The following is a 24,836-nucleotide window of genomic DNA, read 5'->3' on the forward strand; positions in this document are numbered from 1 at the left end:
CAGTGATAGCCAGCTAGGCCATCTTTTGATACATATGCAGCTAGAGTCAAGAGCTCTGGGGTACTGGTTAGTTCATAATGTTGTTCCACCTATAGGGTTGCAGATCCCTTTAGCTCCTTGGGTATTTTCTCTAACTCCTCCATTGGGGTCCCTGTGATTCATCCAATAGCTGACTGTGAGCATCTACTTATGTGTTTGCTAGGCCTCGGTGTAGTCTCACTAGAGACAGCTATATCAGGGTCCTATCAGCAAAATCTTGCTAGTGTATGCAATGGTGTCAGTGTTTGGAGGCTGATTATGGGATGGATCCCTGGATATGGCAGTCTTTGCTATGCTTTTTTTCTTCCCTTTGGTTTTAACTGCTCTCTCTCTCTCTCTCTCTCTCTCTCTCTGTGTGTGTGTGTGTGTGTGTGTGTGTGTGTGTGTGTGTAGGAGAGAGTTGTTGTTTGTTGATGGTTGGGTTTGGTTTTGGTTTTGCATCTTACAGGGTTTGCAGGCAAGCAAAAAGTTGTTTTTAGATTTTTTGGTAGATTTTTTTCTTTAAAAATTTTCTTTATCTATATTGCTAGCTTTAATTAAAAAATCTTTGTCTCTTAGCCATCTGTGGTGGTTCACCTTGGTAATCTTGGCACTCAGAATGTGGACGCAGGGGAATTATGAGTTCAAGGCCAGTGTGAGTTACACAGTGACATCATCCTATCTCAAAAAGGAGAGAGATAGAGATCCGTTTTTCTCTTCTTCTCCATCATTTTACCATGTTTTTTCCATTGTCTTTAAACTTGAAGCAGAATCTTTATTTTAATGCAGTTTCAGATTCAGAGATGTTACAAAGGTGGTACAGAGGATTAAACATCCTCAACACCTGGCTTTCTCTAATACTAACATCTCTCATCAATGATACCTATTTTTATACATTTTATTATCTATCATATCTTAAGTAAAGACAGCTCTCTATTCAGATGCCTGTAGTTTCCATTCGATGTCCTTTCTCTCTATTCCTGTATCCCATCTAGGATTCTACAATGACACTTCTCACATCTCCCTAGACCCTTCTTGCTTGGGCAGTGATTTGTTTGACTTTTTGTTTTCAATTATTTTGTTTTCAATTGATAGTTCTGAGGCAGTGGCTAGGTGTTTTATAGAATGGACCTCAGTTGGGACCCAATGATGTTAACCTTAGTCTTGTGCTTGTTGTATTTCTCCACTATGAGCTGACTTTGCCTCTTATTCTGGACTCCATTTTTTGGAATCAAATCCTTCCTAGGGATGGAAGGGTTTAAGTTACACCTTCTAGAAGATGATCATTATCCTGTTGTGCTGTCTCTTTCAGACTGTCTTTCTGTTTCCTTGTCATGACTCTTCCATATGTTTTTCACTCATTTAACTTTCTAAGATCATTCCTTTTATTTTTCTTTGACACTTGTTTGCCCCATTTTTAATTTCAATTTGCTTTCCTCTATCTCCATTATCCATCTTCTTTCCCACTCCTTACCTTTTAATATTCTCCCTGGTTATGTTTTACAACATTTATATTTCCATTTCTTTTAAAATAATTGTCTCATAACATTTTCTTGGTTAAAGTAATTAGTATACATTACATAACTAACATACCTTACATAGCTAAGGGAATAAAACAAAAATTCAAAAGGAATGTTTCCCTTATTCTCACCCTCTATGCCTCACAATATTGCTTATCATCTAGTACCCTTCACACCACTCTGGAAAGCTATGTCCCCTCCCAGAATGATCAACAGATCCTGTATTATAAGTTCTAAGAGTGTCTACTTTTGCAACAGCTCTGATCCATTTGTGGTCATAGTCATTAAACTGAAATTGGCCTGGAATATTTAAGTGATACTTGCATATTTAATACCTTTCTTAAATATAAACATCCACATTAAAATCACCTTAGTCAGCTATGAGTGAAGAATATGTATCCTACACAGTTCTTTGCTAGATATTTTAGCTCTTAGCATCAGGAGCATGTGAGTGCCTGAGTATGTGTGTGTTTGTTTTTGTGTGTGTTTGTTTTTGTGTGTGTTTGTTTTTGTGTGTGTTTGTGTATGTGTGTGTTTGTGTGTGCGTGTGCATGTCTGTGTGTTTATGTGTGACTGTGTGTCCCACACTCAGTGAGTAACTTTGAACCAAGGATAAGAATTGAGTTGGAGCCTAGGACTTGGGGAAGAAGGCTTTGTGAGACGTGTATATGCATGTGGCAGGAAGGCCAGAAAAGCTAAGTTGCTGATTACTTTGCTCTTTTGCACTCCAGGTTCCCTGAGTGGGAAAAACAACAGGATGACTTTTCCTGACAAGCCCTGCACATAGAACTTGTTTTAGGTATAGCCCCACACAGGAGCTTGGCAGGACTTGGGGTATGTGTGAATTAGATGACCTCTATGATCCCTTTCTTATGGTGAGCTCAGTCCTCTGAGGACTTCTGTTGTTGCTGTTAATTAAGACTGACATAAGGAGACAAGCAGACATTGAGCTAGGGCAAAACTGATTACTTTTGGAGCTGAAGAAAGGCAAGAATATCACTGTAGCTCCTACTAGAGTCTGTCTCTTCCTCTTCTGTTTCATTGTGGTGCTATGTCTTTAGAAAAGAAGCCAGGGATAATTCTATAAGATGGTATGTCCCATCCATCTAAGCCCAGGCAGAGTTGGATGGTGGAGGAAGTCCACAACCCTAGCCTAAAAAGCAGTGTGCTAGTGGTGCAGATCAACTCTACATTCCTATCTTTTGCTTGCCTCTATACATCAGCTACAATCATGTACTGGCACTGGGCTAAAGACCATGTGACTTTATCTTCCTTCAATATGGTATTAATTTTCACCAAGAAAAAAAAAGTGGTTAATGGAAATCGGGCACTTAAGGTAGTAAGAGGGACAGTTTTGCCTTAGGGCAACACATAAGGGTTTGATTTTCTTTGAATTCTCAACCTGATTCTGAGGTTAGCAGTAACTAGTATAAGGGCAGTGCAAGTACATGAGGTGAAGCCCTCATCCCAGAGCCAGCAGAACCCACTGGCTCAACTGCACAACAATTTTCAACAGTCCACATATTAAAGGGCTTTTCAACAATGTGGTTCTCATCCACAGTGACCAGACTGAGCAAGTCACTATGCAAAGTAAAGCTCAAACAGGCAAAGTAATATTGAAGTAGAGGTCACATGTAAATGGTTCATAAGAATGATGGAGTTTCTGCTTTTATGGTTCATTCCTTGTGTACAGCAGAGGAAAAAGTGTTTATAAGGCCAGATGGATATGGAAGATGCTCAGAAGGCCTCCAACACAAGCATCAGCCTCCTTGAGACTATATAGATCACTATTGCTGTTAGTTCAAGCATTGGGAATTTCCATAGGCTGAACCTAGAGGAAAAAATAAAAGATGCTATAAATTCTGATGTAGTGGAATAGAACTAACCAAGGAAAACTTGACTTTGGGAATATAAAGTATTTGCTTTAAGGGAACCAATAACTTATGGCATAGGAAGTGGCCAGGTAGATATACTAATTAATCCTCAAGACTAACTATAATAAACAATTCCCAAAGACAAGCAATTACAAATGACAGGGAGACTTTAAATTCATAGTAGAAGGAGGCTGTAAGCTATATATGAAGGTAGAGTCAGGAAAACTTAAAAAAATTAGGGGACTTCATATGTGACCTTGAAGAAAAGAGGCAAAATGGCAATAGGAAAAATGAAGGTCACAGGAAATGGTATACCAGAATATGCTCAGTTATGCTGAATTCCAATATTAAAAATGAAATTGCAATGAACCACAAAGGAAAAATAACTCTTTTGTATAGCCATACATATACATAATTTCCTCAGTTCATAGTAAATGAACTAATATAAGCACTTATAGGATGTAATTGAAATGGGATATTTCTTTTAAAATAAATACCCAGCTGGCCTGAAATTCCAGCTACTAGTGAGACTAAGGCTGGAGGATCACAAGTTCAAGACTTTTTAAAACTACCCATGGTGTTCAAGTTAATGAGCTAACTGGTTTCAACAAAATGTTACTCAAGGTATTTAGATTGCAATGGCGGATAGCTTATCTGGAATGCCAAGGCCCTAGTTGCATTTCAGTGCTCCATGAGCTATCTCTCCAGGCCAGGAAAACATTTTAGAAGCTCCTTGACTCATCTTCCAAAGACAATCGATTTTCCAAGCATATTCTAGCTAATCATATGCCTTTTTGAAGGCTTCTCCCCTGCCAGATTTCCTTCACAGCAACATGTAATTTTCACAGCATGTCAGAATCACCAAAAAGCTAGACACACAGCAGTCTATTTCATATACACAGGAACCAACTCCCAGGAAGAACGCAGCAAGTGCTTTGAGGATCCAGAACAAACTTCAAAAGTATACAATCTATAGTTTATAGTCTACGTAGATAAAAAAAATAGATATTTGACACTCTTTATATCTGTATCTTCATCAGAATGGGTTACAAAGATTTGAGTTCTAGTATGATTTTGCTTTGTGAGTGTTTACTTAGTACTAAAGTGTTTTCTTAATGGTACTAAAAATGGAGCCTATGGCTTTACACATGTTAATTGAGCATTTTACCACTGAGCACCAACAATTATTATAATAATGATTTGTATATGATCTGAGGGTACTTCACAACTTTATATGTTGACATTTATTTCCCTCATAATATATTAAGAAGATATAAAACTAATTCAATGATGCTGTTTAGACGCAAGGCCTATAAGAAGTGACTAATTTTAAATAAGGCCATTATGGTGGGGCTCTCCTAGTTGAATTCTGGTATATTAAGGAAAGAGGGAAGCTACATAGTCTTACACATGCTCCTTACCCCTTGTCACATGATTCTATGTACAGCCTTGAGACCGTGGTTGCAAAGTCAAGGGACCTTGAGCTAAAGTCGTCTTTAGTTTATAAAGCATCTTTTCTCATGTATTTCATTACTCAATGGTAAATGGATTAAATATAGATACTTAGACTTTACAATGCTGTTTCTAAGTACTGAAAGAATTCATGCAAATAAATGTGTTTAAACAGAGCCTTCCATGGGATCAGACTATATATATAATAGCTACTGTCAATACTATAGCTATTGTCTGTTGTGGCTCCGGATAATGTTACTGTGAAAGAAAACATCTTAAGAGTTTCTTGAAGCTACTCCATGTTTTCTGTAATTTTTCCTCAAAGGTTTCTCCAAAGATGAGAATGTCAGCCACTACTCTTTCTCAAAAATACCACCCCCACCAATTGTTAATCAAAATTGTACCTCAAAAACTCTTTTGGACACAAGGAAAACGTGCCCTCCCTGCCTGTGATTCCTCTCACAACATTGCCCAAACAAACTGTTTCACATGTCATTATCACTACTATTCTTGTATAGATAAAGGAAAGACATGGCCCGATCAGCATGCACCACACTCTCTAGGAATTAGCCTAGAATATACTACAGCCATTCCTTTGTATGATTCAGTTTTTCTTCACTCCTAAGCTTCTCAGTGCTTCTGCAGAGTTGCATGTTACTGACTAGCCACAGACAATGCATTACCTTATTCTGATAGCTAGGCCTTTAGGCAACTGGGACTGCTGGAACAGGCTGTACAACATAGACACTGGTTGATTCCCATTGTAGCTGGAGTCTTCTGTCCCATTCCTGTAAGAATACAGTGAGGAGGAGAAGCCAAGCTCACAGGTGCTCACTTCCTGTTTCAGGTAATGGGCAGCTAGGATATTTATAGACTCCAACCAGCAAGTTTTGTCACGGGTATCTGCTTACTTTCTCCCAAACATTAATCCCCCTCAAATGATCCTGGACTCCTGGTGCAAGTCTTTGTATAATCAGATGGATTTAAACATCCATGGGAAATAACCAGAAATGCCTAACTCCTTGGTTCAACTATCATAACCTCTTCCTACACCACTTATTCACATCCTTGGTCATACTCAGAATCTTTTGTCATTCCAAACTACCACACCTATGCCATCCTCTATTTGTACACCCTACTTTCTGGCTGCTTCTGCCCCAGTAAGGCCTTTTCTTTGTTTCCATCACTTGTATTTTAGAACTGTTGGTTTCTTCTCATTTGTCAGACTCATTCAGCATAATTACCTTCTCAAACTGGCCTGGGACCTGCAATTCATTGTTGCAATCACTGCCCTTTGCTTACTCTTAACTTTCTCCATCATCTCCTGGTATCACCTGCAAGTCCACGCTCTGATGCTTCAGAAGAGTTCTTTTGGGGATCCTGGCCAGTTTCCACCCTCATCCTCTTTATAGCCTCGAACATGACTTTCCATTGCTCACTGCCTTAACCCTTGAATCTTCACCCTGACCTCTCTAATGGGAACATGATGCTCAAGTCTCTCATATTTAAGGTCAAGCTTCTCAGCCTTACCTCTCTATTTGCTGCCCCCTTCTCTCCTTTCCTTCCTAAGGTTTTGGAATAGATGGAGCATATTCACTGCCTCTTCCCACAGCATAATTTGCTTCTGTTTCCTGGGCATACCCTCTTATTCCTATCAGTATTGTTGTTATAACTAATCACTCTACTATAGCCACTACTAGCAATAAGAGCCTCAAAAGGGAGCATCTTGTCTAACTTAGCTATGTGGCCCCAGAGCCTAGCACAGTGCTTGATTGATAGGAGGTGCTCAATAAACGAATTATGTCACAAACACTTACTGAGCACCTACTAGGAACCAAGCACTATATCGGCTCTGTTAGAATCCACAACACTTGGCCCCTAGTCCATCACAAAACCCACATCCAAGAACCATTGATTTTCACAGAAACCTTCTCTCTTTGTGAATGCCCACAGCCACTGCTCTGTGCTGTACCCTCCTTACAACAGGCATTCAACTTTTTTTGAATAAGCCTGATAAAACCCAGCAGAACCCAAAAGACTTATTTGAAGATTTGCTTATATACATGGCCATGTGTATGTGTGTTATGGGATCTGATAGCTGACAGAGGGCTTTCTGACCAGCTCGAGGGCAACACATTCACTTGCAACCCTATCTTAACCCAGCTAAACTTTACTAAGCTGCTGCATGACCTCTCCCTGACCCTTTCTTAAGGTTCTCTCAACAAATCTTTGTTTCTAGGTTTTTATCCTCCACCTTCAAACCAGTGAAGAAGGTCTCTTGCTCTTCTACTTAACAGTATGAAGAAATACTAACACTAGAAGTACTGTTGACTTTAGGATCTCACTTCATCCGGTATGCTTCCCTTTGCCATATGGAAGCTACATTTGCTAACTCCACTTCATTCTGCCAGTTGGATCCTATGCCAGTGGTCAGTAAGGATAGAATGTGGTTTTAAATGGTCAGGGAAAGGGTTTGTGGACAAGATCAGGGACACTTTGTGATTATAGTTCAACATATGGAAATGTTCTGGATAAAAATGAAGGTGTGTGTGTGTGTGTGTGTGTGTGTGAGAGAGAGAGAGAGAGAGAGAGAGAGAGAGAGAGAGAGAGAGAGAGAGAGAGAGTTTTCTTGTTGGAAGCAGGCTGCAGTATATAATGCAATATCAAAAGGTACAAAACTGTCTAAGTGTTCTTCTTACTCCTACCAGGTTCTCTCCTCTCAGAGAGTGATCAATGTTTCTTCTGTGCCCTTCTAAGAATGTTGTATACATATATAAATATTGGCACACCTGTATTCTAGTCACTGACTTAGCATAGTCTAAAACACCATGAGCAGAATGAGCTGATATGCGTAGAAGTGTTAACAAAGTAGTGAATACTCTCTTTCATCCAATATACCCTACTTAAATCTCAACCACCCTTAGTAGCCATTCCCAACTTCTAATCATCAGTTTTTGGGGTATGGTCATAGCCTGTTTCATATACATTTGGTACAGCTCTATGAATTAATTTTCCCCTTATCTGTCTTTGCATTAGAGTTAGGCCAATTAATAATCCCTGCACCTCCACTGTAGCTAGTTTGAAAAATATTTTTACCTACAACTACTTCTAACCACTTCCATCATTCATTTGTAACTCTAGCTCTATCTTTCATGTCCACATCGATTCTCATGGGCAAGTCTGGGATTTGGAATGAATGCCTACCTAACGGCCTCAAGCATATTAGGTAAAATTAAATGGCCTAAGTACTATAGGAGTTCACTAGTACTTAACAAATATTTGCTTCTTTCTCATCCTCTCTCTGATCTCTCCTCCCTGTTTCACCCATTCTCCACATTACACACATATGTGATTCATCAGATGGTGTACAATTAATGAAATATTTCTTATGGTTTTTTTTTCTCTATTGAAATCAGGATCAGAGCATTAGATCATGGTAACTTACATGAATCTTAGAGGAAAGTACTAGAAAATTCCAGATATATACATACCAAAGAGAACTATTTTCAATGCCTGTTAAAGTCATTGACTTCAGAGTCTAGAGTGGCATCACTATTGAAGCTGAAAAGGTCAATACGTACCCTGTGTTTCAACCCTAAAAGTCTACATATCCTTTAAGACTCAGTTTCAAAGATGTTTCCTCCTCCTTCTTGCCTTCTAAGAACTGAGACAGTTCATCTATTTTCACAGAAGTCTCAATGAAATTTTTCTGTGCATGGCCAAAGGTGAGTCTGATCTTCCTAGTCTGATCAATACAGTAAAACTCCATTGCCCTTGCTAACTCATTATCCCACCTCCTAAAACATTCTCAACTACATGACATGGGTGGCTACTGAAGAGCAGGTTAGTAGGTTCCCTCAACTTGTACTTACTGGATTACACTTAATGTGTTTCACCCTGAAACTGATTTATTTTTAACTTGACCTACTTCAGTGTATATGATGTAAGTATAATTTAATTTTTAACTTATATGTCATCTGCTTTATTTCAATGAAGTTAAAATGTCATCAACTGTACTTTGAGAATAATTTAAGGATTCTGTAAGGCTTTTGTCCTGTTTCTATCCACAGTACATCTGTTCTCCCTCTTAAAAGACTCCTGTATTTTTTTCTATTTTTGTTTTTTCAAGTAACATTATACTAAAGGTGTATAAATATGTAGCTGAACATCTGTTTTGCAGAAGACATACTTTGAAGTTCAATTTCTCAGTCATGATGTACTAAAATTTGTACAAGTTTTTGTAGAGGCCACCAAGTCACTTCCTATGATTTTGTGCTGACTTAATCCACTGGTAGTATACAAAAGAATGATAAGATCATTGTACTGTGGCCAGCAAGTTCATAAATCTTTTGAAATATGATAGGCAACAACACTGACCCGCCATTGTTACTCCAACTTGAATTCCTTTATCATTAGTAAATGGAAGAGTTGTCTAATAATGTTAACAAGCATGATTTGTTTGTCCCTGTCCAGTCATTTAACCTGTGTATTGCTTTAGCTTGCTTTTTGATGAAGATCATATTGTTTCCCTCATACATTGACATGTAATTTATGTAATCAGCATATTTGATAGCAATCATGCTTCATTCACTTTGATAACAATCATGGAAAACACTATTCTAGTGAATACTGACCCATTATATAAATCTGACTCATTAACAAAATTACTGTCAGCAGCACTGTCACACATGACTGAAGTTCATGTGATACCCATAGTATCTGTAAGATCTCCCTCAGCCTTCTTAAGCTTAAAAGCACTCAACAGCACTATGCTTGGGGATATATATGGATTGTGGCACTTAACACACCAAGCGGAGATCTTTATTTATAGTGTAAGATTGAAAACAAAAAGCTATAACTGAGCTTCTGCTAAAATCGTATATGGTGGGTGTTCAGTCACTGTATTTATCCAAATATGACCACACAAATAACAGAATTTATCTTGGGTTTATCGATCACTCAGTTGCACCAAATGGCAATTTACAAATCTACAAATCATGTAAGGACAAAATACACCTTATTATATTATTGTCTGAGTGCCCAGATGACCACTTATATTTAATGTCATTCATATTTTTATAGAGCTTTACATTTTAATTAGACAAACATGGAACTCTTCCCTTTTGTTATTTTACGTATTTAGTTCATCTAAAGCTGAAATAATGTAGTCATCTACGTTTTGATATATGTGTATATGTGTTTTAGTATTCTAAATATTCTCTTTAATAATAGACCTGAAACTTTATTTGATGGATAGTGTGAAATCATTTGGATAGGTACCAAACTCAAGTCATAATGACCACAGCATGAGCACTGTGTCCTTCCATCTCCTGGTGCAGGCTCCTTCAAACACAGGTAGACCAGTTCTGAAATGTATAAGCAATTTCCAGAAAATAGAAAACAAGGAAGAATGGCCTTACCTTTGCTACTCCGTGAAGGTGCTGGCTCTTAGGCCACTTAATAGCTGCATTCTAGGGAGCAGCAGGATAACAGGGAAACCAGAAGCTGATGACTGGCAGGGACTAAGATAGTAAGGCTGCTGATCTTGCCAGGCCACAAAATAGTATCCGAATTCCCTGAAGTGCTTCTACAACTGATTCTGTGCCTCACTGTGCACCTGTTGAATCAGAACATGAATATCTGGGTATCTGGAATCTGCAATGTTTTAAATCACAGTAAACTATATAGAACATGAGGTTTACCACTCAATATTTTTAAATTATACAGTTGAATGGCATTTACCACCTCCCACTGCCTGCAGTTATTCATCCCCTGAGCTCCGTCAGCTTCAGAAACTGAAACTTTATACCCATTACACAGAATTCTAACCCTCTCTAGCATTAACCGCTATTCTACTCTGTCTGCTGGATGTCTATATTCTAGGAAACCCATAGTGTAGAGTCCTACAGTTATTTGGCTTTTGTGTAAAATCAGGTTCACTTCAATGAGAAAATGGTCCATGTGAAAGCACATCCATGTTTCATGCAGGATAACTTATTTTAGAAAACCTTGTATTGCCCAAGGACCTCTGAGGGTCCCAAAACGCTGCCAGAGAGAGAACTCATGGAGTCAAAATTACCTTATCCTAAGAATCTATGTGATAGGACTGGAGAGATGGCTCGAATTTAGAGCTCTTGCAAAGGACTTCAGTTCAGGTCCTATCACCCACATTACGCTGCTCACAACTGCCTGGAACTCAGGGTCCAGGGAATCCAATACCCTCTTTGGCACTTCTGTTACACAAACTTATACATAAATGCAGATGCATAGACAGACAGAGAGTCAGACAGATACACACACATACACACACACTTAAAAATAAATCTTATGAAAACAAAAGAAATTGCAAGCTTATTCACTCTCCCTTCTTCCCCAAATGAGGTTTCCAGAGGCCACCTCTATGTGATATGGCAAAAGAGTGAATGAGGATGACACTAAGGACAGTTACCAAAAATATGAAAGACCACAACTCAATAGATGTTTTATTCGGAAAACATTGATTCAAGCAATAGTGATAAAAACTGCATGGTACTGGTATAGCGACAGACAAGTAGACCAATGGAATAGAATTGAAGACCCAGAAATGAACCCACACACCTATGGTCACTTGATCTTTGACAAGGGAGCAAAAACAATCCAGTGGAAAAAAGACAGCATTTTCAGCAAACGGTGCTGGCACAACTGGCGGTTATCATGTAGAAGAATGCGAATTGATCCATTCCTATCTCCTTGTACTAAGGTCAAATCTAAGTGGATCAAGGAACTCCACATAAAACCAGAGACACTGAAACGTATAGAGGAGAAAGTGGGGAAAAGCCTCAAAGATATGGGTACAGAGGAAAAATTCCTGAATAGAACAGCAATGGCTTGTGCTGTAAGATCGAGAATTGACAAATGGGACCTCATAAAATTGCGAAGCTTCTGCAAGGCAAAAAGACACCGTCAATAAGACAAAAAGGCCACCAAAAGATTGGGAAAGGATCTTTACCTATCCTGAATCAGATAGGGGACTAATATCCAATATATATAAAGAAATCAAGAAGGTGGACTCCAAAAATCAAATAACCCCATTAAAAATTGGGGCTCAGAGCTAAACAAAGAATTCTCACCTGAGGAATACCGAATGGCTGAGAAGCACCTGAAAAAATGTTCAACATCCTTAATCATCAGGGAAATGCAAATCAAAACAACCCTGCGATTCCATCTCACACCAGTCAGAATGAATGGCTAAGATGAAAAATTCAGGTGACAGCAGATGCTGGTGAGGTTGTGGAGAAAGAGGAACAATCCTCCATTGTTGGTGGGATTGCAAGCTTGTATAACCACTCTGGAAATCAGTCTGGCGGTTCCTCAGAAAGTTGGACATAGTACTACTGGAGGATCCTGCAATACCTCTCCTGAGCATATATCCAGAAGATGTTCCAACCGGGAAGAAGGACACATGCTCCACTATGTTCATAGCAGCCTTATTTATAATAGCCAGAAGCTGGAAAGAACCCAGATGTCCCGCAACAGAGGAATGGATACAAAAAATGTGGTACATTTACACAATGGAGTACTACTCAGCTATTAAAAAGAATGAATTTATGAAATTCCTAGGCAAATGGATGGACCTGGAGGGCATCATCCTGAGTGAGGTAACACAATCACAAAAGAACTCACAAAATATGTACTCACTGATAATTTGATATTAGCCCAGAAACTTAGAATACCTAAGATATACGATACAATTTGCTAAACACATGAAACTCAAGAACGAAGACCAAAGTGTGGACACTTTGCCCCTTCTTAGAATTGGGAACAAAACACCCATGGAAGGAGTTACAGTGGCAAAGTTTAGAGCTGAGATGAAAGGATGGACCATCTAGAGACTGCCACACCTGGGGATCCATCCCATAATCAGCCTCCAAACGCTGACACCATTGCATACACTAGCAAGATTTTGCTGAAAGGACCCAGATATAGCTGTCTCTTGTGAGGCTAAGCCGGGGCCTAGCAAACACAAAAGTGGATGCTCACAGTCAGCTATTGGATGGATCACAGGGCCCCCAATGGAGGAGCTAGAGAAAGTATCCAAGGAGCTAAAGGGATCTGCAACCCTATAGGTGGAACAACAATATGAACTAACCAGTATCTCCCGGAGCTCATGTCTCTAGCTGCATAAGTATCAAAAGATGGCCTAGTCGGCCATCATTGGGAAGAGAGGCCCCTTGGTATTGCAAACTTTATCTGCCTCAGTACAGGGGAACGGCATGGCCACGAAGTGGGAGTGGGTGGGTGGGGGAGCGGGTGGGGGACTTTTGGGATATTTGAAATGTAAATGAAATAAATACCTAATAAAAATAAAAATGAAACAAAAGAAAATAGGTTTTGTGAACTGTTTTGAGTTTATTGCACCAGTCCTTGAATTAGTAGATTTTTAAATTCTGTTTTCAGTCCCAACATGCTAAATATCAAGAGACAGTGGGTATAACGTCATTTCTTCCTGATTATCGATATAAAGTAGGATATAAATATCCTACAGACATTGACACAAGCCTAGACTATGTTTATTCCAGGATCAACTAGGTAACTTAATAAGACACTCTCTCAAAACCAAAATAAATGAAGTGAATGTGTGGCTCAATGGTAGCACTTGTGTAGGAAACACGGGGCCTTTGGTTTGATACACAGTTCTGAAGAAAAAGTAGTGTATGTAAAACCCAATTGAAAGCCAAGTATAATGCCACACATTTGTAATCCCAGAACCCAGGAGGCTGAGGCAGGATGATTACAAGTTAGAGGCTAGCCTGGGCTATATAGCAAGTTCAAGGACAGCCTGAGCTTCATAGCAAAACCAAGACTCATATGGGGGCTGGGCTTTTATTTTAACCTTCTTTACAATAAAGGACACAAATTGGCTCAGAATTGGCCTTAAAAGAAGATTCCGGGCTGGTGAGATGGCTCAGCAGGTAAGAGCACCCGACTGCTCTTCCGAAGGTATGGAGTTCAAATCTCAGCAACCACATGGTGGCTCGCAACCATCTGTAAGGAGATCTGACTCCCTCTTCTGGGGTGTCTGAGGACAGCTACAGTGTACTTACATATAATAAATAATAAAATAAATCTAAAAAAAAAAAAGATTTCCTAACACCATTAAAAAAAAAAAAAGAAGATTCCCAGGTGAAGTTCATGAGTGCCACTGCCACAGCGTATCATAATAACTCAGGAATACAGTACATGTGCAGCTAAAGTCAAGGAATTTATGCGCGCGCGCGCGTGTGTGTGTGTGTGTGTGTGTGTGTGTGTGTGTGTGTGTGTGTGTGTGTGTATGGCGGTGTTGAGCCACAAAACAAAAATGAACTATTGAAGTCTTAGGATACACCAATAAAAGGACAGTGTCTGGAATGAAGGAGATGGTGGCTTTCCTTTACTCCATCCCATTTCAGAAGTACTGGGTTTAGCTTTAGAGTACCTTATACCAAGAGTGACAAAACCAAAATACTGTGTCCACAAAAGGAACAATGAGCTAATAAGGAAGCTGGAATCCAAGGCAAATGCAGACTTATCAAGCATATTAAGTCTAGAGGCTAATACCTAGAGCTATCAAGTCAGAGAAATGAACAAGTGGATGAACAGCCATCTTGTGGAAGAGATTCTTCTGCTTAGATGAGGTCACGTGTAGGCCCCATGAGGCTTTCTGTACCATCCCCCTGACTAGTAATTCATATATCTGTTTCTCTAGAAGCAGACACTCTCTGAGCTTCTGCCCTTCCCTGATTCCTTCTATCCAGACTTCCCAGTCACCTTCAACTCCACAGGAATAGAATCAAATTGTTAGTCCTAATTTCACAAGTAAAGAACCTGGGGCCCAGGAAAATCTTAGTGGATTTCCATCTGGGCTTCAGAAAGGGAATTAGTCCCAATCTGACTGGTGCTGGAGGATAGTTTCTTTACGTTTCTATGGTTCTAGCTTATATAATAATCAGGAAGAAATGAAAATGCTACCCTACAGACCTATCTTGTAGCAAGGTTCATGGGGGAATTGGTCTTGCCTCAAAAACAAATGTGTTTAAAGCCTAAATTTTCTAGATTATATTTAAAAATTAATTTCTGGCACAATCACAGACAAAATCACTAAGTAGAAAAACTTGGAGAGGTCCCTACCCCTCTCTTGACCACACTTTCCTGATCTTTAATGGGGAGGTCTCCATGTCTTCTTACAGATGTGCCCTTCCAAGTGTCTATAGAAGACAATGTTCTGGGGGAGGTACAGACATTATGAATAAGTGCTCATGCCATTTGGCTGTGTAATAGCTCAGCTGTGTTCCAACCTCATCCTCCAGGACCTGCTGGGCTACAGGCTGATCATATATCTTCGCAATACTCTCATCAACTCCAGGCACCCAGCCCAACATGACGTATTTATGCACAGTCCTGATGCGCCTCTGGCAATATCAGCATGTTACTCAACTGGAGAAGTGATCAGGTAAGAATGAAACCCCTGAGACATATGCAGTACCTCTCCCAGCACCCGAGTCTGATGCATCACCCATCCCAGGTTACTTACTAACTGCATGGTCTTGGACAAGTTACAGAAGCTCTTGGAGCCTTGGTTTTCTCATCTGTGAAGAGAAGAGAGGGGGTTAACACACAAGACTACAAATGTTGTTCAGTGGTAGAGTGCTTCCTTCACATTCACCAAGCCCAGAGTTCAATCCCCAGCACCGAATAGTTGGTGTCACTGATCATCACTTAAGAGCAGAGGCAGGAGGATCAGAAAAAGTTCAAGGTCATCCTTGGCTACAAAGCAAGTCTAAGGCCAACCTGGGTAACATGTTAAAAATGATTAGTAATAGATAATTTGCCTGTTACGACAAGTCACATCTTTGGCTGAATCAGGCCAACCAATGCCCCACCATGCACCAGCCAAAGAATACTCAAAGAACTAAGGCTGCATCTGGGGACTCACTAGAACAAATCAGGTGGCTTGTGCTTCCTTCTACTGGGAGCAAGTTCCTTCTGACTGTCTCCAGTCATCTCTGTAGCAGCTGTCACCCATCACTCTCATTCTGCTTCTTGGGGTCAAATTGTACAGAAAAAAACCTTCATTGTCATGACAAGTCTAAAGATGTCAAAAGACAACAGTCCTGTCCTATTCACCCTCTAGGCCCCTTTTCTTCATCTTCATTTTGTCTTGTTATCTTTTTAAAGAGAATCAAGCCCAGTTCTTGAGGTTTGGTTTTATAAATGCTGGTCAAAATAAAACATCAATCGACTCCTGTAATTTTAGAGCCTACACTATCATTAATATCACCTGAGTTTACATTGACTTTTCCTCCTTAAACATGGATTCAGCCTTTAGAATTGCAGTTTTTTTAAAAAAAAGAATTTTGTCTGTTTTATAAACCAAGCACAAAATATCACACTTGCTCTTATCAAATTTATGTTGTTATTGTTAGATTATGTTTGTGGTCTAGTAAATTCTTCATAGGTTCCTAATTCTGTCTTCCCAGTTCAGGAGTGTGCTATTCTATAGCTCCTCCCAAGACATGAACTAAAATGGAGAAACCAAGCCAGAGCCAGGTAGAGCACTGCAGCCTACTGCCAAAGATGTCTTTCTGATGGTGACATTCGACATTTTCCCTAGCCCGCTGTGCCTGAAACCTTGCAGCCATTAATTTCCATCTTCCCAATGGCTCACACAGCATTTTAGAGTCCCAAGGAGGGTCTGGCCTTCTGAGAAAAAAGCTGAACTAAAGGAAAGGCATTTCTCCATATGCTTCTGCTAATCTCAAAGAGAATGTGTCCTCATCCTCCATACTGAGTGAGAATTCTTACTCCAGGGAAAATACAGATTATAACTGACACCCTTTGTGAATGGTTTCTTCAGATACATGGGTGGTTCTGGGAAAAAAGATAAGTAATGTATATAAATCATCCAAAATGTTTGGCACATAGTAAGTACTCAATAAAAGATTACCTTTAAAAAAAAAAAGACCTATTCAAATCTAACTAGAAGAGCAATGCTGACTCATAGGTCCTCCATCTTGTTCCCGGAGCACCGCAACAAAAAGCTTCGCCATGCTCTTCTTGTCTTACAGACATGTTGTAACCATCAATTCATTAATTGATCTCATCAAAAGGCCACATTTCCTGGCTCCCAATTCTGACCACATAACACAATCCTCCAATGGAAATATTGTGGCTAACACTACACTACATTGATTTTTTTTTTTCAAACTGAAGCTCTGCTATTCCTCCTGTCCTGCTCCTCAGGTAAGAATGGCAGCATCAGGACAGTCACATTCTCAACAGCCCATATCATTGCCCTTCCAGATGACCCTTTACCTGATCCTGCTTTTTATAGGGCCAGTAACAGAACCAGGTAAGGTGACCAAAGCTGGTCTTGAAATCAGGTAGCTTACTACATTTTTATGGCTAAAAGGCAGATTGTGATACCCCATCCCAGTCACACCCACATCTCTGACACAATCCCCAGCTCCCCGACTCCTGCATCTCCCATCTTGGGCCCCCATGGCTCATGATGCAGCATACCATATCACAAAGCCTCCAGTCACCACAGGGCCAGGGTGAAGTCAAGGAAGAAGTGAAGCTGGAATCCAAGAAAGCTGTGAGTGTGTAACACCAGAAGAATTTTACACTGGGTTTCTCCAGTACTGCTTGGGTAATAATCAACAAGTTATCATAAAAACAGCAAATATTCTCATATATGTTTTATAGTTTATAAAAATCTCCATTAAGTAATTTTCCCTTTGATCTTCAAAAAAGTCCAGTGGTATCATTTGTGGAGAAGCATTAATTTAAAATAATTTAGGAAGAAATTATCTGTATCAGGATAAACTATATGCACATACACATACACAAAAATAATCTCTGCCACACAATCCAGATCAATAAAAACAAAAAGGTTGAATGTCAGCTACTTTGCCCCCAAAGGCATGAAACTCTAAGGAAGACTATAAAATATCATAACAAGTATTAGGAGGTTAATTTACTCAAAGTTCACATAGCAAATAACAGGGATGACACTCAAAGCCTGGGTTATCTGACTCTAAACCTTCTAATTTTTCCACCTCAATCCTGGAAAGGCCATTCAGCTGCCTTCAGTAAAATGGCCGCCATCCTCCCTTTGGAGAAATGGGCAGTGGCTAACTGAAGCAACCTTCCTAAACATACAGAATCCTAACAAATTCTCCAAACATATATTTATATTAAAGATCAACTTCCCTCCCAGGCAGCCAAGTTTCTAGATCATTCTAGGAAAGCTTTCTTTTGCTGCTTCCAAGAAGGGAGCCAGAGAATCACATGCACCCCCTAGCAGCTGCACCAGCCAGCTCCAACCCCACCCTCCATCTTGCAGCAGAACATCAGTCGTCATCAAGTCATCAGGCCTGCCCACTGTCCCACTGCATCAGAAATGCTGCAGTCTGTGAAAATATCATTGTTTTCATCCTCCATGCCTCAGCCTCAACCTTTTCACTGCACTCCCCACAAAGAGCAGGAACACAGGCACATGACAGAAATCCAGACCACATATGCTAGTTTCTACATCAACCTACAGCCCTGAGGATAACCCATGCCAGGGATGAGAAAAGAGGTACTATTCTCAACCTGCCACTTCCCCAACTACCCTGCTGAAACAGAAATTAGAAAGTGAGCGCCCCAACTCAATTCTAATCAACTCATTCATGCACACCTGTCTTACTTATTCTTATTTGCTATTTCTTCAAAATTGCTCACTCCCTCCTAATTTAAATGACCAGCTCAGTTAAAGAGGTGAAAGGATGGCCATTTGTAGGCTTGGAACTATCAAAAAGCCTGAGGTGACACACATATAAAGAATGGCCTAGGAGCAGGCCTGCAGAGCCAGACAGCATCACTGCACCACAAATCACCCAGTCTCAGCTCCAGCCTACCAGATGATGTCAGCATTCAGACTGTCTCCTAGACACCTGAATTTAGAGCCCCAAACCCTGCATTGCTTCCTAGAAATGACCTCTCAACCTCTAAAAAAAAATTGTTTCTGGTTGCACCAACCTCTTCTGAGCCTTCCCTCTACCAACCCTACTTCCTATATTTTCCTGCTTCCTTAATCAGACTTTTTTCCTTCTCTCAGATTACTTTCAACTTTTATAAATACCTGGCTCCTTGTCTGTACTTGAGTCAGCATAGTATTCAGCCATCTTCCTGGATTTACCGACCTCAGGCTCCAGTTCTGCATAATTAGCTTAAACTGGCTCAAATGGATTTTAACTGGTCAGAAATTCAATTTTTTTCTTTGTCATAAAAGATCTAAAGAGACCAAGAGCAACTTCTGGCCATTTTCAACCCATTTGCTCCAGTTCACAGCACTCACGCAGAAGTATGGCACTGAGGGGCTCAGGATACCTCAGGAATGAGATGAAACTGCGTCAAGTCTGCTCAGAAGACCAGTGGGGGACAAAAAGGACCTGATGCTAAGGACCATACCATTAGTAATGGTGATGCTAGAGGGGGAATCAGAAAGAGCCTAATAGTCCATGAGGTAGGATCAAACCACTGTGGACCCCGGGGGAGGGGCTAAAAGCCTGATGCTCCGTGACGCAGTATCTAATCATTCCTGTGAGACAGGAGGGGAAAGATGCTGATGCTCAGCAGATAGGAGCAAACCACTGCAGTGAACAGGGAACCGAGTGGGGATGGTTTAGTGTAAGACACAATCAAATCACTCTAGGTGTTAGCTAAATAACTACCTGGAAAAATAAAAGCAGAAAGGGCCTAATAATCTGTGAGACAGGAGCAGGCCACTCTGGAGGTTTAGTGGAAAGGATGCTGTTCTGAGAAGCAGGACCAAACCACTGGGGGAAAGGAGGGGAGCAGAACGAGCTGAAATCTCTTTAAGCAAATTTAATTTCCTCCTAGTGACATAAAGGAAGAGCCAACATTCTGTGAGACAGAATCAGATCCTGTTTCTTGGTTTATCATGGGTTCAACATACATTATCTCCTTTGCTCTTTACTCTGCCCTGATAGTTGGATCAGACCATCTTTCCACAAAAGCTTTTGCAGAAATTCTGAGCTGTCCCTCAGGGTTGCTAGGCAACAGTGCAGCAGCTGCCCAGCGAACCTTGCCCTTTTGACATTAACCCCTTAGTTTCTGAATAGAAAATAAGATGCATGAAAAATTAGGAACAAGTTGAGGCAATTATCAACACATGGTAGTCAAGGAGGAGTGGCTCGTGTATAAAGACCTAGCAAATATAAACATAGAAGTGAGTGGGTGAGAAATGATGGATACATAGAAGAGAAAACATTTTGACATGGTGGCCATCCTATAGACATTAAAGAGGAAAACCAATCCCTGGTCAGGCCTTAGACTCTTCCCATGACATCCCTAATCAGTGCCTTTTGAATATCTTTTCTATCTTTTTTTTGTAAGGCAGTGGTTGTAATTTCCTGGGAAACAAATTTCATTTTCCTATAACTCTGGTTATCCCTTTTCTATTGGAGCCAAATATTCCCAGTTTGGCCCCATAGTTTCTGTTCTGACCTCTAGAGCAGTAGTTAATAAAGGCAAACTAGAACTCACAGGCTATATCTAACCTACTGTCTATTTTTGTTCAGCTAAGAATGGTCTTGACATTTTAAATAACCCCCTTTTAAAGCAAAGCAAGGGCTTCATGCTTCTTTGGTTATATACACATAGGGTCACTTTCCTGTCACCAAGACAGAGTTGAATAGGCACATAGAAACCAGGAGTGTTCTCAAAATCATTAACATACTGAATCTCATGAGGCCTGGATTTTTAGCTGGGAAAGACAACTAACCCTATAGCTTGATAGCCTTTCACTTAGAAGATCTCAGATACTTTGGAGACTCTCTGTCAGAGAGTCTTTAAGCCTTGCTCTACATCCACCTTAAGAGACCAGACAGCTAGGAAAGAGGGACCATGCAAACAAACTAGCTCTTTCTGGTTCTGATGCTGCAAGGTCCTTAGCTCCACAATGTGCCTGCCTTCATGGGCTCCGGGCTAAATAACCTGGTCAGGAAGGCAAAGCCCACAGTGATGTCTGCCAGGCATCCAATCCCATTTTCCATGGCCTCTGTTGATCCTGGAGCCAACCTTCAGGCTGGACCCAACAGATTCAGGACGAAAATAGGCGCTTGGCCGGGAAGGCTGGCTTTCCACAAAGTGCTCTTTCCCCCAATGGCCAAAGCAAACGCTGCAGGCTGGGGCTAACAGCCAGCCAGCCGCTCCCCGACCTCTGCCGGCCAGTACCAAGGAGGCCCAGAGTCAACAGTGCACGCACGGGTCTGCTATTTCATCCCTCCTTAAGTACTCCGACATCATATTTCCCTTCAGTAAATCTGAAAAACCAAATAGAACTGAAGGCAGCTCTTGCCTCTAGGAAAAAGTCAGAGATTATCCAAGAGCCTCAACTTCGTGATTCAGTCTCTTCAACGTCTCAGGTTACCTTCTGAAGCCTCAGTTTAAACTGGTTGCTTCTGTGTCCTTAAGGGAAGGAAGGATACATACAGGAATGAGCTAACAGCACCCTGTATTCTGGCTGACTCATGAGCCTAACAGAGAATCAAAACAGTCAAAGCAATCATTCTTCCTGAATTAGGTAGCTGGTCTCCCCTCGCTGAGAGGAGAGCTTGGGTAAGAGCCAGAATTCAGATACTGGGTGAGAAGAAGGACATGGAGAAAGGAAGAGAGGGGAAGCAAAGGAAAAGGAGAGAAAGGCCAGAACGAGACTAAAGAAAAACTTGCTTGCTTGGTTTTGTTCTGCTGTACTGAAGCTTGAACCCAGAGCCCCATAGACACTAGGCAAGTAGTCTATCACTCAGTACATTTCCAGACGTCCTTTTACGTTTACTTTTGAAACAGGGTCTAAGTTGCCCAAGATGGCTTAGAACTCAGTCTGTAGCCCAGTCAATCCGTGAATAATATGATCCTGAATAATATATAAATTGAATATAATACATAATAAATATAAATGTGATCCTCCAGCCTCAGCCTCCAAAGTGGCTGGTTTTATAGGCCCAGCAAAGGAAAGTATGTCTGTCTAGTACATGAAATCTTTTTTTATAACAATGACTTGTGATAAATGACTGACACAGGGTGGGAGGAGCAAACCTAGAAAATGACACTGCATTACTTATGAAATTTTCTTGACTGTTCATATAGAAACTAATCCACTAAAGAACCACTTTCTCTAATGATAATAATAGATACCTCCCAGTAACAACCAATCTGTAATTAATGAGAAATGTGTTCCCGGCAATTTTTTATTTTTAAACTGGTCACCGACATACCCCAGGGTGACAGACAACTCACAAGGTTATTGTAAGATATTTTAAATTTTTGAGAGAAACACACAGCTCATAAACTAGCCCTGTTACCATTTTTTAACACCTAATTGCTCAATAAACACACGTGTGACACAGTTCTTTTCACTTAGGGGTGCCATAAAGAAAATTACTGAGGCAATGAGAATACAATGAACCAAAAAGTACTGGGCACTTTTGTATATGCACCGTGTGTATGATTTCATATAATCTCCAGCCATTATGAGGTTTCCATTTCTTAGATAAAGAAACTAAGGTTCCAAAAGATTAAATCATTTTCCCAGGGTATCCAGGCAAGGGAGAATGTGAGAACCCAGTTGGGGAGACCTCAGAGACTCTTTCCTATTTTTTTTATTAAATATTTTATTTATTTACATTTCAAATGTTATCCCTTTTCCTGATTTTCCCTCCAAAATCCCCCTATAGAATCCCCCATCCTGCCCTGCTCACCAACCCACCCACTCCTACTTCCCTGTTCTGGCATTCCTCTACACTGGGGCATCGAGTCTTCAGAGGACCAAGGGCCTCTCTTCCCGTTGATGTCCAACAAGGCCATCCTCTGCTACATATACAGCTAGAACCATGGGTCCCACCATGTGTTTTCTTTGGTTGGTGGTTTAGGGATTTCTGGGGGTACTGGTTAGTTCATATTGTTGTTCCTCCTTGGGACTACAAACCCCTTCAGCTCCTTGGGTCCTTTCTCTAGCTCCTTCATTGGGGACCCTGTGCTCAGTCCAATGGTTGGCTGTATCCACTTCTGTATTTGTCAGGCACTGGCAGAGCTCTCAGGAGACAGCTATATCAGCCTCCTGTCAGCAAGCACTTTTTGGCATCCTCAATGGTGTCTGGGTTTGGTAACTGTATATGGGATGGATCCCCAGGTGGGGCAGCAGAGACTGTTTCTTTAACCTATCCACAAGATTATTCCTGCACAATTAGCTCTAGGCACATTGAAGGAATGTCTTCAAAGGACAAAATGTCCTATGGGCTGTAGAAATACTAGTACTACTCTAGAATAGAATTACCCTATTTGTAGGTCAGCATGTGTACTATAAGAGGTATAAGGAAAGAAGTGTTCCTTAAACGTTAATGCTAAGTATAAGCAAATATTTGAGTTCCCTTCACACTATTTCAACTATTCAACTGACTTTGAACAAATCTCCATGCTTTATATAATCTTAGCTTAATTTTTTGTTTTATTAGCATATATTTGCTGTACATAGCATCGTAATGGATTTAGTAAGGACAATTTCAAGTATATAAAGTATTCTAATTATACCCATTTCTTCATAACCTCTCTTTTCTCCTCATTCTTCTCTTCCTCCTTCCAGCAGTCTCCTTTATGCCTTATGTCATAGATATAGTCTTGTGTATCTATATATGCTATAGTATCCAGGAATAAAAGAAAACACGCAATATTTGTCTGGCTCATTTCACTTAACATGATATCAAGTGTAGTCCATTTATAGCAAACAAAATAATTTTATTGTGTATGGGTGTATAAAGCTCTATCATTCATATGTACCATATTCTCTTTATCCACTCATCTGTCAACAGACCCTGAGGCTGATCCTGTAACTTAGCTATTGTGGCCAGTGCCCCATATACATGGATGGCAAGCATCTCTGTGATATGTTGACTTAGAATCTTCTGAGTATATAGGCAGTGGTGGTACAGATGTTACTTTACATTTTAATTATCTTGAAGCATTTAAAATTAATTTTGTACTATAGTGAAAGAAGCAATATATTTTACTGGATGGAATATAAAATAGCGCTAGTTGTCATTGCTCTCTCCCAAGTGGAGACAAAACCAAAACTAACCAAACAAAACACAGAAGAGTCGAGAGAACCATGAAGGAAAGGAGCCAGTATCATAGCTGAACCTGTGTGCAGCCTGTCTAAACTCTGGGTTCTCCTGTCATGCGAGGGAAAACTCCTCAGCATTATTTTTTGTCCATTTACGTTGTGTTTGACTGTTTGACATAACTCGCAATCAAAACATCCTTTGTGGGAATTACTTTCCTAAACCACTGAGCACAATGTCTGGTATGCCCATGCATACACAAGAACCTAGTTTCAATGTCAACTATCCACCGAAGACTGATATGAACTACAAAACACAAATTATTTCTTCATTCAATGTGTATACATAGGCCATTATATCACAATTTACCATAAATGGTAAGTTTTAAATTTATAGTTACTTCTTAAACTATGCTATTTCCCAATGTATAGTAAATCTGTAGTGCCTTACAAAGTGTCAGAAGACCCTCCAAAAACTGAAGTCAAATGAGCAGAATGAAGAAAACAAGTTCTATTTTTACAATTTCTGATGGCTCGAGGACTTGAGTTCTCAGGTCTAGGTACATGTAGAATACCTATGGATGGCAGAGTTCAGCCAAATAGACCACATCCAATACTCCACATGAAACATGACAGATGTCAGTGAAGAAATTGCTGGCAGGAATAGAGATGGTAAAAGTGCCATGACGACTACCACAAATGTGGTCACCTAATTACAATCAGATTACCACAAAGACATTTCCAGGAAGGCCCCCAAAATGTACCAAGCCAATCCTCTCTTCTGTCATAGCTCCAACAATGTAATTGTATCATAGAAATAGAGCTGTTTTGAGA

At 40.2% G+C, this 24,836-nt stretch overlaps 1 long non-coding RNA gene and 1 other non-coding gene across 2 annotated transcripts; both read right to left on the bottom strand.

Moving 5' to 3' along the window:
- Positions 1 to 525: 525 nt before the first annotated feature.
- On the bottom strand, positions 526 to 19,286 carry 5330434G04Rik (RIKEN cDNA 5330434G04 gene). The gene is made up of 5 exons (NR_015552.2): positions 19,008 to 19,286; positions 17,402 to 17,475; positions 15,414 to 15,468; positions 10,285 to 10,481; positions 526 to 3,369 (listed from the first exon to the last, which is right to left on the bottom strand). It is a non-coding gene; the product is annotated as an RIKEN cDNA 5330434G04 gene (long non-coding RNA).
- Positions 6,614 to 6,711, bottom strand: Mir325 (microRNA 325). Its single transcript, NR_029759.1, has one exon. It is a non-coding gene; the product is annotated as a microRNA 325 (primary transcript).
- Positions 19,287 to 24,836: the final 5,550 nt, after the last annotated feature.

The sequence above is a fragment of the Mus musculus genome, chromosome X, assembly GCF_000001635.26.
Source record: "Mus musculus strain C57BL/6J chromosome X, GRCm38.p6 C57BL/6J".
Taxonomy (NCBI): domain Eukaryota; kingdom Metazoa; phylum Chordata; class Mammalia; order Rodentia; family Muridae; genus Mus; species Mus musculus.